The following is a 16960-nucleotide window of genomic DNA, read 5'->3' as shown; positions in this document are numbered from 1 at the left end:
TACACAAGATCCCTCTAATGGAATGTTACTTAGCCATAAAAACACCAACACTCCCATATCTGCTATAATGTGACCGAACTCTGAAAACTCTAAAAGAAAATGTCAGACAGAAAGTCACATATTGTATGACTCCACTTGCACAAGATGGCTAGTGCAGGCAAGTCTATGGAGATAGGTAGTCCAGTCATTTACACCAGAGGTTGGGAGAGAGGAAAGGGGGCATGGTTTGTTAATGAGCAGGGATTTTACCTAGGAGGGTACTTGAAAGTGACTTCAACCCCATGGATGTGGTGGCTGGTTACACATTCTGAATGTGTAGCCCTTACAAATTGTGCCTTTTAAAAAGGTGTATATGTATTATTTATGTGTATGAGTGTGAGAGTATATGTGTCTGCAGGCTCCAGAAGAGGCTCTGGATGTCCTGGAGCAGGAGTTATAGGTCACTGTGAAGCACCTATGTGGGTCCTAGGAACTGGACTCAGACCTTCTTTCTGAGCAGCAATGGCTCCCACTGCTGCGCCATCCCTCCAGCCATGCACACTTTTAAATGGCTGATTTTCCTTCCCATGAAGCCCCTTTCTTGCAAAATAACCCACAGTAGGGCATCCTATAAAGTTGCCATTACTCTTCAGAACTAACAAGTTCATGAGAAACAAAGATGCCAATAAAGGGAAAACATCATGCAGGAGTGCTGAAGGATTTACATCTTAAACTCTTTATTAAATTTATTTTTCTATTATCTAGCTAGCTGTCTATCTGTCTGTCTGTCTGTCTGTCTTTCTGTCTATCTGTCTATCTACTTATGTGTGCCCACTCATGCCATAGCATGTTTGGAGGTTAGAGGACAACTTGAGGGTCGTGTGGATTAAACCCAGGTCAATAGTCTTGGTGGCAAGTACCTTTATCCATTGAACCACTCTGGCCCTATGTGACCAACTTTTATGATCTCTTCCAATTTTTCTAAAAGTCAGAACTGCTCTAAAATTAATTAATTATTACATTTTGAGGCCAAGTGTTGTAGAATAATCTTTTTGTACACTGTGAAGATGTGTCACTCTGATTGGATAAAAACAAAACAAAACAAAACTGAACAGCCAATAGCTAGACAGGATTTCTAGGCACAGAGGACACTGAGAGGAGGAAGGGGCAGACTCCAGGGAACAGAGAGCAAGCATGTTGGACACTAAGGAGATGAGGTAATAAAGGCATGAGGCAGAAAGTAAATTAACATAAATGGGTTAATTTAAGTTATAAGAGCTAGTTAGAAACAAGCTAAGCTACTGGCTGAACTTTCATAATTAAATATACGTCTGTGTGTCGTTCTTTGTAAGGAAAATCCACCTACAACAAAGCCTCACTGTGTAGATGAGGTTTGGTTTGTACCTGGGTTGACCCTCCTGCTGCTGCCTCGAATCCTGAGATTACAGGGTGCACCCCAGCTTCTGGGCACTTCAAAACTGGAAGAGCTGATTCTACTGCTTACATGGTCTTTCCTTGAACACTTCAGTCTAGTTTTTGAGACAGGGTCTCTCACAGAACTGGGAACTGTTTTCATTGCACTGACTGGCTAGCAAACCCCTGGGATCTGCTTGCCTATGACTGCTCCTCTGCACTGGGGTTACAGGCACACACCACGGTGCCTGACTCCTGTCGGTTTTGGAGGATTTGAACTCAGGTCCTCATTGCTTTTCCAGTAATCACTTTACCCACGGAGCCATCTCCCCAGCCCAGGCTACCTTCTTCTCATCTCATTTTCTCCATGGTGAACACTTGGAGATGGTTCTACCATGGCTCTGTGGCCAGGCATTTCAGGAGAATGACGTGTGTGGTTTTCAAGCCTTTTCCATTAGCCTCTGAAGCAGGGTCCTGTTCGTGTACCCATGACCTTCTGTCCCATTTTGCAGGGAATGAAATTGAGGCTTGGAAAATTGGAGTCAAATTCTTTCTGTAGGTGGCACAGTTAGGAATGATGGATCTGGAATAAAACCCCACATTGTGTAGCCTCTGCACGAGTCAGCATAACAGGCTCAGGTTACAGAGGCTGTCGAATCAAATCAAGAAAGGGCACAATAGCAGGTGCTACCTGGATGTCTATTCGGGAACATTCTTAGTCTCCCACACATGGGTACAGCCTTTTCTTCCTCCTATATTCCTATTGCCATCCTCGAGGACACAACGCCTGCTTTCTACCCTGGTTTGCAAGCCTCTCTCCCCTCCACCCCTGGTTTTCAAGCTTGATTTACTGATATTTCCTTGTCTAAATGATAAAATAGAGAAAGCTTTTACCGAGTAAGTATATCATAGAAGCGTAACCATCACACGTTCTGCGCGAAATGATTCTTAAAAAAAAAAAAAAAAGGAAATCCAGGCAAATACATTGGAGTCATTAATTTGAATACTAAGTACAAGGTTCTGTTTAAAAACCCACAAGATGAATAAGAAATCATAATTGTGGCAAGGTGAAGGCATCCTTCAAAGCCGTCGTTCCTGTAATCCATTGAAGATGCTCAGATGGCTGATTTAGTGCCCAGCACCTGCGCATTACCTTTCTGGGGGACATATTTCACGCAGCCTCGCATTACGGGCAGTTCCTGTCTCTGAAATGGATTGGGTTACAAAAGTTCATGGGGACTGTATCGGTTGGAATTCAGATGCTGAGCACACCCTTACGAAGCAGCTCTCAGATGCCGGCCCGGCACCTGGCTGGCTGTGGCAATGAAGCAGTAAGATGTCTCGGAAGGGAGACTTGGGTGCAGCGCGGCTCCCTGGAGGGTGAGCCATCCTCGCTTCTCCCTGCTTCTCTTTGCAGCTCTTCCCACACAGACTGACCGCACTCACACTTCCATTGGCCGCAGCCCGGCCACGTGACTTGTGTTTGGGTAATTATGCACTAGCAGATCCCACACAGATTTTATCTTGAAGGTTTAAATTTTGTGTGTGTGAGTGAGGGTTTTGCCTGCGTGTCTGTCTGCCCTGTATGTGTGCAGTGCCCGCGGGGGCCAGCAGAGGGCGTTGGATTCCTGGAACTGGGGTTACCGATGGCTGTAAACCCACATGTGGGGGCCTGGAACTGATCTATGGTCCCCTGCAAGAGCAGCGAGAGCTCTTAACTTCTGAGCTGCCTCTTCAGGCCCGGAGGAGCTTCCTGTGGTATCTATTCTCGCTCATCAGATATTTGAAAGAAAACGCTTCTGTGACAGAAAGCTTGGCGACAGGCACTCTGCTGGGTACTGGGAAGGTGGGCTTGTGGGAGTTCCGATTCCTAGGGAACTCACAGCACACCCTGGTCAGGTATTCTTTGTTTGCCGGTGACAGAACTCAGCCCACACTGACTTCAGAGAACACAGCTCTGCCCGGATTACAAGGTCCCAAAGGTCACCCCTGAGCATGTCCTTACAATTCAGACTCACCTGGGGCCAGAGCAGAACCTGGGGCTTCAGTTCAGGACTCTTTCTCTGCTTCCTGTCTTCCTCTTCAGTTTGACTCTCCTCTCCTGTCCTCCCCCAACCCCCCAACCAAATGAATATGGCCTCGATTTTTACTAACAGAGTTCCCAGGGCCTGGTAATTCTAGCAGGAAGGGACACCACCCTGCTCCAGAATTCTGTTGGGTTAGTTCTTGTTGGATTCATGTTTGCCGAGAGTCAGTTGCCATCACAAGAAGGAAGGAGGGTCCCGATGGGTCAGATTTGGGGCAGTGTCACTGTAAATCTTTGAGTGTGTTAGCACCCATCTAACCACTTGGGCTAGTGGAATCTTGGGGCTCCTGGAAGAACGGGGACCTTACTCTGAGAGGAGAAAAAGAGGAGGGGAAAGTTGACACAGACACTTATCAGAACCAATCAAAACAAACGAATCTCCGTAAACAGTACTTCCTCAAGTCACAAGAGAAACATCCCTGCTGTGATTTTAGCAGAGACTTTGATGGCCATCTTTCTTCTGGGAGCCACTGTCACTATCCAAGGACCCCCTTCCCTGGGAATATGACTGAGAGAAGCCCACTCCATCTCCAAGCACAAGGTGGGTCTGGACTCAGTCTAGACGCAGTGTCCAGGGCTTTTCCTGTTGATTTCTTTCAGGCGTAAATAGTGGCAACATTTTGGGCAATGAAATATGAAATACACTCCCTTGGAAGCTTCTGGGAATGTTTTTTCTTGTTTTACAAAATGCAATTAGGAGATTTCAAATGGATCTAACTCTTAGGCTGAGGCCACACGGGAGACATGTTGAAATAACACAGGCTCTTGGAAGATGTTGAAGAAATTAGTGATGGGAGGGGTGACCCCCCCACCCCCGCCCCGGGCCTCCAGCAGATGAGAAAGCTGCTCTCCTCAGTTGGAATCATACTAGGCTCTGTGTTTCTTACAATGACTGCGCCCCAAGATGCCAGGCATTTCGGATAAGACATAAGGAGGGAAAACAGGTTGAGTGCAACTCATCCCAGGGCCTGCATCCTCCATCTGAAGAGTTTTTCTGTCATGTCTGCCAATACGTGAGGAGTTATCTCGGGGATGGGAACCAAATCTGAATGCAAGATTCACTTCTGTCTCATATATATCTCAGTCACAGCCTGAAGGTGACATCAAACAAAATTTTAAATTGTTTTGTGCATGAGATAAGGTTTTTAGTGCAGAATTTTCCACTTCTGGTCTCATGTTGGTGCTTAAAACTTTCTGGGTTGGGAACCTTTCAAAGTTTTGGTTTTTGGCACCAATGCTGTTCAATCTGTAACCCCTCCATTCACATGGTGTTTCCTGGCTCCTGGGGTAGACCTCTCTCTCTCTCTCTCTCTCTCTCTCTCTCTCTCTCTCTCTCGTGTGTCTATCTGTCTGTCCATGTATTGTGGGGGGCTGAGCATATATGAACAGGCTAGAGGTCAGCATCAGGAGGCTTCTCTGTCACTCTTTATTTTGAGACAGGGTCTCTCACTGAGCCTGTAACTAACTGCTTTGCTTAGGTTGGCTCCCCAACCAGCCACAGGGCTGCTCCTGTCTGCTTTCTGTTTACATGGGAAGGGTGAGCCCCTTACCAACCGAGCCATCTCTGTAGCCCCAGAAGGTATTATGATATTTCTCCCAATTTATTCAACCTCTTCCTCCCTATGAAGTTAGCCACAGAAATGGGGAGATGGATGAAGGAAAACACAAGGTCAAACTGAGCATGCTGCTCTCAGAATGGTCGCTGATTGAACATGGAGGCCCAGCCGGGAGCAAATGCCTCTTGTTTCCCAGAAACAGAATTCCCAGTGCTGGGCTCTCCCCTGTGGGGGGGGGGGTCAGCAATGCCATCTTCACAGACAAAAGAAAACACTCATCTTTATTCCCACTTTAAAACCCCAATTATGGGCACAATGAGGATCTGTGGAACCCCACCAGCACTCATGAAAATAAGGCACTTAGCTCACGCAATCTTGTCTTTTTACTTTCAATATCACTTACAAATGTATGCTTTTTTTCTTTTTACTTTTTTTTTTTTTAACAAAATCAAATCCTTTCTCACCCATGATATGATTGTCCCCGAACAGGCTTTGAAGAATCCTGCCGTTATCGGCTCTGTACACAAACATTAGCAGGAGCCCTGCCAGGCAGGAGGACAAAAATAATTGTTCAGTCTTCATTTCCATTTAACCTTTTGCAAAATCCTACTTTAAAAAGTTCCCCCTGTCTCACCAGCATCATATTGAGATAATTCATGAGTCAGTCAATTTTCACAGGCACAGGGAAAACCCACGAATCTCCCCTCCCCCAACCCCCCTTCGAGAGGCTGTCCTGGACCCTTCGCCCTTTTTAACTTAGGTATCTTGCTCCCTTCCCTCCCCCGCATCAGTCCCTTTGTCACCTTAACACCCTCCCCTAATGGTTTCTGTACAATTAAGGCATTGTGGAGGTGAACGTTAAATGTGTCTCTGAAAATTTACAGAGGCCGTATATCTTGATGTCTGGAAAAGGATGTGGCTGACATTGCCTAGGGATGCAGGTGCCCAGTCTTCCAGCTGAGGAGGAACACGGAGCTGGCCACCTGACACAGAGGACCAGGCTAAGGACTGGGAGAGGAAGGCAAGGGATGAGAAGGAGCATCCAGCCCAGCAGAAGTCAGGAGGGAAATAGGGTTCAACGACTCTGGATGCAGGGGTGCCGGAGGACTGGTTAAGTGGGCTGGGGAAAGGGCTTTGCTGTTCTCTAGAATCCACATGTAAAAAGCTAAAGTGGTGGTGTACCTGAAACCCCATCAAGACGGTGGAGACTAGCAGACTTAGGAGGTTCACTAGGGGCCAGCCTAGCCTACCTGGGAACAGAGACTTGGTCTCAAAAAACAAGGTGGACAGCACCCTTAGGAATGGCAGTTAAGGTTGACCTCTGGCCTCCATATGCACACATGTGCACCTGCAAAACACACCACACACACACACACACACACACACACACACACACCACACAGATACACACACACACCACACACAGACACACACACACACACACTCACACACACACACCACACACAGACACGCACGTACACACACACACACACACACAGACACACACACACACTCACACACACACACCACACACAGACACACACGTACACACACACACTCACACACACCATACAGACACACACACACACACACACACACACCACACAGATACACACCGACACACACGTATACACACCACACACACACAACACACACACACAGACACACACACACTCACACACACAGACACACACACACACACTCACACACACACACACAGACACGCTCACACACACACACACAGACACACACACACACTCACACACACACACCACACACAGACACGCACGTACACACACACACACACACACAGACACACACACACACTCACACACACACCACACACAGACACACACGTACACACACACACTCACACACACCATACAGACACACACACACACACACACACACACCACACACAGATACACACCGACACACACGTATACACACCACACACACACAACACACACACATACCACACAGACACACACACACACACACACACCACACACACACACAGACACACACACACACACACACACACACACACACACACACACACACTCACACACAGGCCCCGTGTTTAGGTTCTCACTCTTTACCCACAGGCTGGGTGATTTTGAAGCACATCCTCCCCAGCCTTTGGTTTCTTATCTGTGAGATGGAAATATGTTTAGGGTGCAGCTTCAGTTCCTGACAAGGCTGTTAGGCCTGCCTTGAGCTGCTCCCCATCTTCTTTTCAGTGTCTTTGCCAGGCTGCTCACTGTCTCCGGCCACAGTGGCTCCTTTCAGACTCTCCTGGGTGGTGACAGCCGTAGTCCACCTCTGGACCTTACACCGTGCGATTGTTTCCTCTCCATGACGTACTTTCCCTCTCATTCTCCCAGGGAGGCCTCTTTCCTCTGGGACCCATGTGGTGGAAGGAGAGAACCAATTCCTGCAGACTGTTCTTTGATTTCCGCATGCATGCTCTGACATACGCTCACCCCTCATAAAATAAAAAATAAATGTTACAAATAAGAAAGGTGAAAATGAAAACCCAAACCAGACCAAACCAAAGCAAAACAAAAGCAAAACTTGTTCAAGAACCGAAGGATACATGGTAAATATTCAGTCTCAGGAGAGTATGTCAGGACTTCCCACAGCTAGTGGGGCCAGAGAGCTGGGATGGCTGCTTCCCCAAGCTCATCCTCCATGTTGCCTGCATGGTACTTCCAGCCTCTGCCCCACAGACTGAGCATGGTACCGTTTTCGTGAGGGAGGGCTCTATGACGGGTAAGAGGTGGGCCCAGGAGAGAGGAAGCCCTTGGTATGGGAGAGAACTGTCCATCAGCATGTAGATGTCTCATGGGTGGACCACTTTGGGATGGGCAGGACTCAGACAGCCTCCTGTCATCGTTAATGGTTTTTAATTTCTCCATCCTGCCCATGACCTTGAAAACATGTATCCTAACTGGTACCCGCTAGTTTCTTTGTCTACTTGCTCATTTAGTACGCCATTGGGTACAAGAGCACAGGTAAATGCTTATCTCTTTGGGGATGTACCTTTAGCCTTCAGCCAGAGGGTTACACATGGGGGGGACCAAGGGTGTCAGTCACACAGAAGTTTGCCCACCAGATTTCACAGTGATCTTCTAGGAGTAGAATTTCTGTCTGAGAGGTGAGGCTATTAAATGACCATGTCTTAATAACAGTTTTGGTTTTCCATAAACCCTAATGGGGCGGACTCCAAGTGCAGGAACCAAAGGCAATGAAACCCTGAGGGCCTCCAATAGTAGTGCCCTGTAAGCGAGCAGCATGTCTTCAGTCTCCACTCTCTTCTCCCTGACTGTCTGTCCCTTCATTCCTCCCTCCCTTCCCATTCTCTTCCTCTCTCTCCTTCCCCACTTTTTTCTTTCCTTTGAGATAAAGTCCTACTGTAAAACCCAAGCTGGCCTCAAACCCTTGGTCCTCCTGTATCGCCCTCCTGAGGGCGAGGATGACAGGCGTGTACTTCTTGCCAAATTTCAACCTCTTTTTCAAAGCCTTGAAGCAAGGGAATCTTTGAATGTTAAAAAGAATCTACGTTGGGTGCTGGAGAGATGGCTCAGTGGTTAAGAGCACTGGCTACTCTTCCAGAGGACCCGGGTTCAATTCCCAGCATCCACATGGCAGCTCATAACTGTCTATAACTCTAATTCCAGGGGATTGGACACCTTCACACCAATGCACATAAAATAAATAAATAAAAAAAGAATCTGCGTGGTTGTAATATGTGTGTATGTGTGAGTGTGTATGTGGGTGTGGGGTGTTGTGTGTAATGTGTGTGTTTGTGTGTGCACACACATATCCTGAGGTCCACTGAAGTCTCTTTAAAAGGTGCCATCTGGTACCTTTTCAGGGTGTGGCCTGCCCTAGGCCCCGCCCTCCTCTGTGTGCTGAGCCTTAGGTAGAGCAGCTTCCTTTTGATGGTTGCATCACCTGCTCAGGGAATATGCAGATGAGCGTCTCCCTGAAGGGTGAATGCAGGCAATAATTATTTTCTCCCAAGATCAGCAAAGTGCCACACGGCTGTCGTGACTTTACTGCTTTCCTTGACGCACACTGCCTGCCACTTATAAGGGAAACAAATGAGGTTAGATGGCAAAGATTATGAAAGGGATTAGCAATAATGAGCCCGGGAACAAAAAACATTATTATAGAAAATTGAGTTGACCTTAGATTCATAATTATTCACCTTAATTGTTTTTTTGGTAGTGTAATTTGAATGAAATTAAATAATGCCAATATTCCTTCTGCCACTGATGAGGAATCTCGTGTAAAGATGAATAACTTTCAAAACTAAAGGTTTGTCTGCCCTCCCCAGCTCGCTCTTACTATTCCAGGGGGCCTCATGGCCTCCACAGGATGGTGAGCTGCTCAGGTCAAGACCATAATTTGTTCCCCAAAGACCCCAGGTCATGTCCTTTGTGGTAAAGGTATAGGGGTAAGCGTTCCAGCCCTCCTGGGACACACCTTTTTCCTGATGCTGTACCCTTGGGCGCTTTGTAATTTTCCTTCCTGAGTCTTCTCAACCCATCAGCCATGGTTGTCTCTCCATGTGAGGGTATCGGGCTTTTTTAGTTAACTGAGTGAGACATAAATTTGAACAGAAGGTTTGTGAAAGTTTCTTACGGTACTCCTTGAGTATGGCGTGCTCCTTGAGTATGGCGTGCTCCTTGAGTATGGCGTGCTCCTTGAGTATAGCGTGTCCCTTGAGTATGGCGTGTCCCTTGAGTATGGCGTGTCCCTTGAGTATGGCGTGTCCCTTGAGTATGGCGTGTCCCTTGAGTATGGCGTGTCCCTTGAGTATGGCGTGTCCCTTGAGTATGGCGTGCTCCTTGAGTATGGCGTGTCCCTTGAGTATGGCGTGTCCCTTGAGTATGGCGTGTCCCTTGAGTATGGCGTGTCCCTTGAGTATGGCGTGTCCCTTGAGTATGGCGTGCTCCTTGAGTATGGCGTGTCCCTTGAGTATGGCGTGTCCCTTGAGTATGGCGTGCCCCTTGAGTATGGCGTGCCCCTTGAGTATGGCGTGCTCCTTGAGTATGGCGTGTCCCTTGAGTATGGCGTGTCCCTTGAGTATGGCGTGTCCCTTGAGTATGGCGTGCTCCTTGAGTATGGCGTGTCCCTTGAGTATGGCGTGTCCCTTGAGTATGGCGTGTCCCTTGAGTATGGTGTGCTCCTTGAGTATGGCGTGTTCCCAGAGCTGAGACTCCCAGCACCTTTCCCTGACTCATCATGTATCCAACAGTCACTCCAGGTGTCCCCGGCAGTCGGCTGTTCTCATGACGTCTTCCCTCTAAGCCCGGGAGAGGAGATCTGCTGTCATTTCCACTTTGTAGACAAGGAAACTGAGGTTTGAAAAGCTAAGCAGGGGCTGGAGATGTGGCTGTGCTGGAGCTTGTGGAGAGGCACAGTCGCGCCATCAAGTTGAGTTGACATCCTTTGTGAAAGGATGGCTGGAAGCCTTGCTCTGAACGTCAGTCCCTCTCGAAGAGCTCGTCCTCAGCACTCTCTGCTCCCTGGTCACCCTTGTCCTTGGTCACCCTTGTCCTTGTTAGATACTTTCCGGATCTCAGAAGCTGTCACACCAGCTCCTGTGGACTCCCAACCCCTGCAGTCTGTCCCTACTGTGAAGATATTTGTGGACAAACTTGGAATTCACCTCAGTGTTACCTGTACACCTACCACGCACACACTGAGCCACATGCACACACACACACACACACACACACACACACTCACTCACACACACACACACACTCACACACTCACACATACACACACACACTCACACACTCTCTCACACACACACACTCTCACACACACACACACTCACACACACACACACACACACACACACACACACACACACACACACACACACACAAACACACACCACACGTGCACATGCATATGTACAAGCACACAGAGTATTTTAAGCATCTCATGGGCTCAGTAGAGAATGATCTCATTCACAATGAAAAGAAGGGAGGTTTATGAAGCATGAGTGAGGAAAAAAAAAACCTTTATGGTAGGTGTCTGGTAACCAGTTACCTAACTAACTAATTAGCTAGCTAACAGAGTAACTGATGCTAAGGAGCACTTTTGACTGAATAGACTCAGAGTTACTTATTTTTTTTAAACGTAATCTTTAGTTGATTCTTTGGGAATTTTACATCATGCACCCCAATTGCACCCATTTCCCAGTCCTTATATAGCCACCCTTTACCCTAGTTGTGTTTCCCCCAAAGGAAAACTTAAAAAGAAATAATAAAAGTAAATAAGAAATAAAATACAAATAAGAATATTAATTAAAAACAAATACAATTCCACAAAAACCCCAAAACAAAGAAACAAAAAAGCAAGAAAGCAAAAGGACAAATAAAACCCCCCTCGCCTCCATTATTCCAACCTCCCCACCACCCCTTTGTTCGTCTTAGTGGCCCTGGGAGCTGCTGTGTGTCATGCAGCACACTCTTTTGTCCACACAGCTTTACTTGCAAATGTTCATTGTGTAATGTGTGGTTGGTCAGGTTCAAGGTCTCTGGCTTACACCCTCAGTACTGGACCCTCACCAAAACTCCTCTAGGATATCCTGCTGCTGTCCCAAGTCATGGCGATTCTGCAGCTAATGTTTCCATAGGACCAGTTCCTGCAGGTCCCAGATGAGGTGGATGTTGGGTAATGCCAATTCAAAGCCCTGACTGTGTGTCTAGGTGGTAGCTGAGTCCATCAGTCCAGGCTACTGGGACCACAACCCTCAGGTAAGGGGTGGAGTCAACTCTCTCACACCTGTGGTGAGGAGTGGGGCCAACTTTTTCAAGTGCAGGGGCTCATTCTCCTATGAAGGTTGGTGACAGTTCTCCCATGCTGGGAACATCAGACCCCTATGTCCGGGCTGGTGAGGGGGTGAGTAACCTTAGCATGGCCCTTGTACTTCAACACATGGCTCTCATGGGCCTCGTGGTAACACGGACAATGGACAAAGACTCCAGCTGCAGCAAGACCAAGGACACAGACATGGCCATCAGTAGCAGCTTGGGTCCAGATGTCACCTTGGCCCAGACTGGCATGGACCTAGCAGCTGCAGCATTGTCCCTGGACTCCAACATGGCCCCAGGTATCAGCCCAGACCCTGGGTATCCACATTGCCTTTGATGGTAAGAGGAGCCAGGAACATTAACACAGACTCTGTCTTAGGTAGAGCCTAGACATGGCTCCTGGCTACAGCTTGGTCCTGGATGTCTCTATGGCCCTGGGTGGCACACAGGCCACCCCCATCTGTATTGCCCTGGCAGCAGCATGACCCTTGGGCACCTACATAGCCTAGGCATCCTCATGGCCTTTGGTGGTAACAGGAGCCATGGACATCAATGCAGACTGTAGTCTTTGGCAGGGCACAGATCCAGATATGGCTCTTGGCAGCCAAACAGGCCTGGATGTCATCATGGCCCTGGGTAGCAAGCAGGCTACCCACATCAGCCTGTTCTTCACTGTCTTCACCTCTTCAAATCTGCCTCTCCCAAGACACGGACCATTCTCTCTCTCTCTCTCTCTCTCTCTCTCTCTCTCTCTCTCTCTCTCTCTCTCTTTCTCCTCCCTTTCTCCCTCCCACACCACACCATATATTTACTTACATAATGGGTCTATGGTTTCTTCTATTTGCTCAGGGCAGGTGGCCTGGCAACCTTCTAGATTCAGAGTTTTTTTTTTATCAATCAGTAAGTGATCAACTTGTGGAATAGAAAACCTTGTACCATAAGCTTGGTAAAGACCCCACTCCCCTTCATCAAAAGAGCCTTAAGCCATCTGGCTCAACGTCACTGAAGTGACTGTGTGAGTCTAAGCAACCACACTCAGTCAGCATGACTCATGGCTCGAGTGCTGATGGATCCCTAATAAGGACCCGAGTTGGGTCCCTAGACCCCCTGTGAAAAAAATGAGGAGTGAGCTTGTAACACACAGCTTCAGAGAAAGAGACAAGAGAACCTTGCTGCTTGCTAGCCAGCCAGCCTAGCCTCCCTGTGGAATTCTTGCCAACCAGGGACCTAGTGTAAAAAACAAAATGGTGGACAGTTCCTGAGGAACAACACTCAAGGTTGTCTTTTGTGTCAACACACACACACACACACACACACACACACACACACACACACACACACACACACACACACACACAATATCTTTTAAAAATATGATGACTCGTGGATTTCCAGACCTTGAGGAATTTAGGTGTTCTCGGAACTGGAGTACATATCACCTTCCAGCCTGCCTCTGTCTCCAGAGTCATGTTCTTAGCTGTCTTAGAGCTCAGTCCACATCCTTAGGCGATTCTTTTCTCTAGCTGTGAGGTTCCTGCATTATTACAGTCCTGATTTTTACGATTTTCACCGCCCTGCCATTGGTAGTCTTGGCCTGGAATCATGGACTCAGTCGGCCTAACACTCTTTCCTTTTCTAGTATATTCTGAAGACTTCTTCCTCTGAAGCCAGCATGTCTAACTGTTTCTCACCTTTACAAAACATGCTTGTAATGGTGTGGCCATACACACGTAGAACTTAAGGAAGCAATTAATTATTTAATCCAAATAATGGCCAAGGAGTGTGTTCTAGAAGAAATTCTGAATGACCAAATTAAGGTAAAATCAGCAGAATCAAACGTGATGAAAAAAAGAAAAGAAAAGCCTGTTAAAGAAAACTGCTTTCAAGGGGCTCCCGTGACTAAAGGCGATCACGGGAGAGCTGATGGGTTAACTCATTTCTGCCAAGCGTGGTATCATTGTGTTCAATCTGATAAAGGAGCCGGCAATCACTTTCAAACAGAGGGATGGGAATTAGCACCATTCCCTTTCCAATTACTAATTTTCCAGAAACACAAACAGCTCAGCAAAGGGATGTATTGTCTGTTCCTAGGCTTTCTGTGAACAAATACATTTGATAGTTGAGACAGACGACACTCAGAATGCAATAGGCCCCGATTTTTTAATGTTGCCTTCTGATTCTATTATTTTGCTGCCAGTGGATTTAATAATTGATGGGGGTGGGCACACAATAGGGTTAGAACAAAACCAAGATCATCTCAAGAGTTCTAGAGGCATGATTCCTGTCAAAGTAGTTCTTTAAATAGTTATATCCAGACTCTGTAATTTATCCCCCACCCCTATCCTCTCAGTTGGGATAAACCTCTGTGGCCAGTCTTCCATGAATAACATTGCCAGCCTCTTCTGGAAATGAGGTAATCCATGCTGCTACAGACTTCAATATGGCTGGCACTGTAGCAGAGACACACTGAAGGAACACATACAAAGAAAAGGAGGTGGGTCTCCCTTATTGTCACAAGTCACATTCTGTCTTAGTTTTAGGTCAAGAATTCTCCATGGCGACTCCTATGCCTAGTGAAAATGGTTCCTGTAATTGTCTGAGTTTGTTCTACTTTTCTAAGCCAGCATGATCTATGTCTTTGGTTAGAGGTTTGCTACCTTTCCCATTTTAAGCCTCATCATTTAGATGCCTCAGCAGCTTTAGGAAACACTAAAAGCTTTGCCTTAGATTATTGGTATCTTTGACAATATCACCACACACAATGTGTCCTGCTGAAGTTCTCATTCACTGTCCATCTGTCCAGTTGCCCATGGTCTTGTGTGGTGCTACCTTAGTTAGGGCTTTAAGCTATATAGGTGTTCCAGTCGCTTTTCTCTGTCTGCAATAAAACACACTGACAAAAACAACTTGTGGAAAATAAGTTTTATTTGGCTTACACTTCCCTGTCACAATCTGTCAGTGAGGGAAGTCAGGGCAAAAACTTAAGTTAGAAATGAAACAGAGACCCTGGAGGAACATGGCTTGTTGGTTTGCTCACAGGCTCATGCTCAGCTAGCTTTCTTACACAGCTTGGAGCTTGTGCCTAGGGAATGGTGCCACCCACAGTAAGATGGCCTGCCTATATCAAAGAACAATCAAGGGAATACCCCCTACCTCAGACATACCCAACTTGATCTGGGCAATCTCTCAACTGAGATTCTTTCCTCAGGTGGTTCTAGGTTGTATCAAGTTGCCAATGACAGCTAACCAGAAGAGTAGTTATTAAATCAATTCTCACCAACAACATCCGTTGTTTTTCTTCTGAATAAATATATAGTTATAAATTTAAATTTAGTATTCTTGGTTTATTGTCCTTAATTAGGGTCTCCAATTGTGTAAGGCCCTGGTCCTTCCCTGTCTGTAGTTTCATTGACCAATCAACCTGAATGATGTACACATTTGTGTTTTTAGATGTGACCCTTCATTTGAGCACCAGGCTCTTCTTAACTATGCTTGGTATCAGCTCTGGGGCCCTCAGAAATGTCTCCATGTTCAGTCTGGTAACAATTAGCTCCATTATAGAACATTTCTGTTCTGGATGTGGGACCATGTTCTCTCTCTGGGAATGGTAAGCCCTTTCAGCAAGCTAGTGGGTTAGGAATCACCTCGAGCCCTCCCTACCCTTGCTCTTGTGCACTTCCTTGGCATTCCTCCAATTCCACCCTTTAAATAGATCCTGGGTTCATTCATCTTTGTCGTTTCGACCACCTCTCTGACTCAAGATCTCATCATTGTCCTGTGAGTCCTTCCATCTCAGCTGTCCCTGGTTTTATTCTTGGGACCTTCCGAACCATTCCTCAGAGACTGCCTAGCACCATCTGCAAAATACAAATCTAATCATGACAAACTCCCTGTACAAAGCTTTCAGAGGCTTCCCCAGTGCCCTTGACATTGCAAAACAAAGGCTTAAACTCTCCAATAAAACACAGCATGATCTGGCTGTCTCCCATCCAGACTCCCTCCCTTTCTTAGCACATTTCTGTGTGAGAGCCCTTCACAGGCTCTCCAATGTCACTTCCACCTGAGGGACTCATGTCATTTCCAAGTCCTTTGATGCTTTGCTGTTTATGAGATGTCTTTTTTCTCTTTCCCAGTGATTCACAGTGCACCTATTCCAGGCTTTCTGTTGTGTAGCTATTTCCTCCAAGTTGAAGCTTTCCACCCAGCAGGCAAGCTCCTCAAAAAAGGAACCAAAGGGAGGCTCATTGAGACTCATGAAGCAAACAACTTACAAGTCTCAGGAAGTTGCTGAAACTGACCAAATGTTCAAAGTCCCTTCTTTCCCAATATTACCTAAACAGTATGAAGTGCTGGGGGGACTCAGACCAGCTGAGTAACCCCGAAGAGGCTATGACCCGTTCATTGAGCTGCCAGCAAGTCATGCAGAGGGCACAGGGCTCCAGCTTTCATGAGTTGTCACCCATGCAGTGGTGGCTTTCAATGATGTGGCTGCCTTGAGTTATCTCTGCTCTGGTAAGTAGCCCATTACCCATATTCCTGTTAAAAACCCTAGCAAACTCATGGCTTAGTCTAGCTGGACTGTTGTGGTATCATTATTTTCATCTGTGATTTCCCAGTCTGGGACTGCATGTTTGTCTCCCTGGGAAAAGTGTCACACACTTTCATTTAAGAAGATTCATTTGGCAGATGGACCTCACTGAGTTCAAGGCCAGTCTGGTCTGCAGAGCTAGTTCCAGGATAACCAGGGCTGTTATACAGAGAAACCCTGTCTTCAAAAACAAAAAAACAAAACAAGAAGATTCATTTAGATGAACTGCCATGCTTGCCATCTTACATCTCCACTTGCTAGTTCTTAGTGATCTTCCCTCTTGGATGATAAGTCAAGGATGGCAAGGACCAAGCTGTTTCTTGTTCAACATTCTATCCTTGGCATTTGCATAATATTCATACATAGTCTATAAATATCTGTTGAAAGAGTGAATTAATAAATGGCATGGAGGGATTTAGGCAGTGACAGAAGATAATTCCCAAGGCAGCAATACCAAAGACATTTAGTGTGACAATTTTGATGGGTTGGAGACTCT

Source organism: Cricetulus griseus, chromosome 6 (genome assembly GCF_003668045.3).
Source record: "Cricetulus griseus strain 17A/GY chromosome 6, alternate assembly CriGri-PICRH-1.0, whole genome shotgun sequence".
Lineage (NCBI taxonomy): Eukaryota > Metazoa > Chordata > Mammalia > Rodentia > Cricetidae > Cricetulus > Cricetulus griseus.
Note: the sequence above shows the minus strand (reverse complement) of the source record.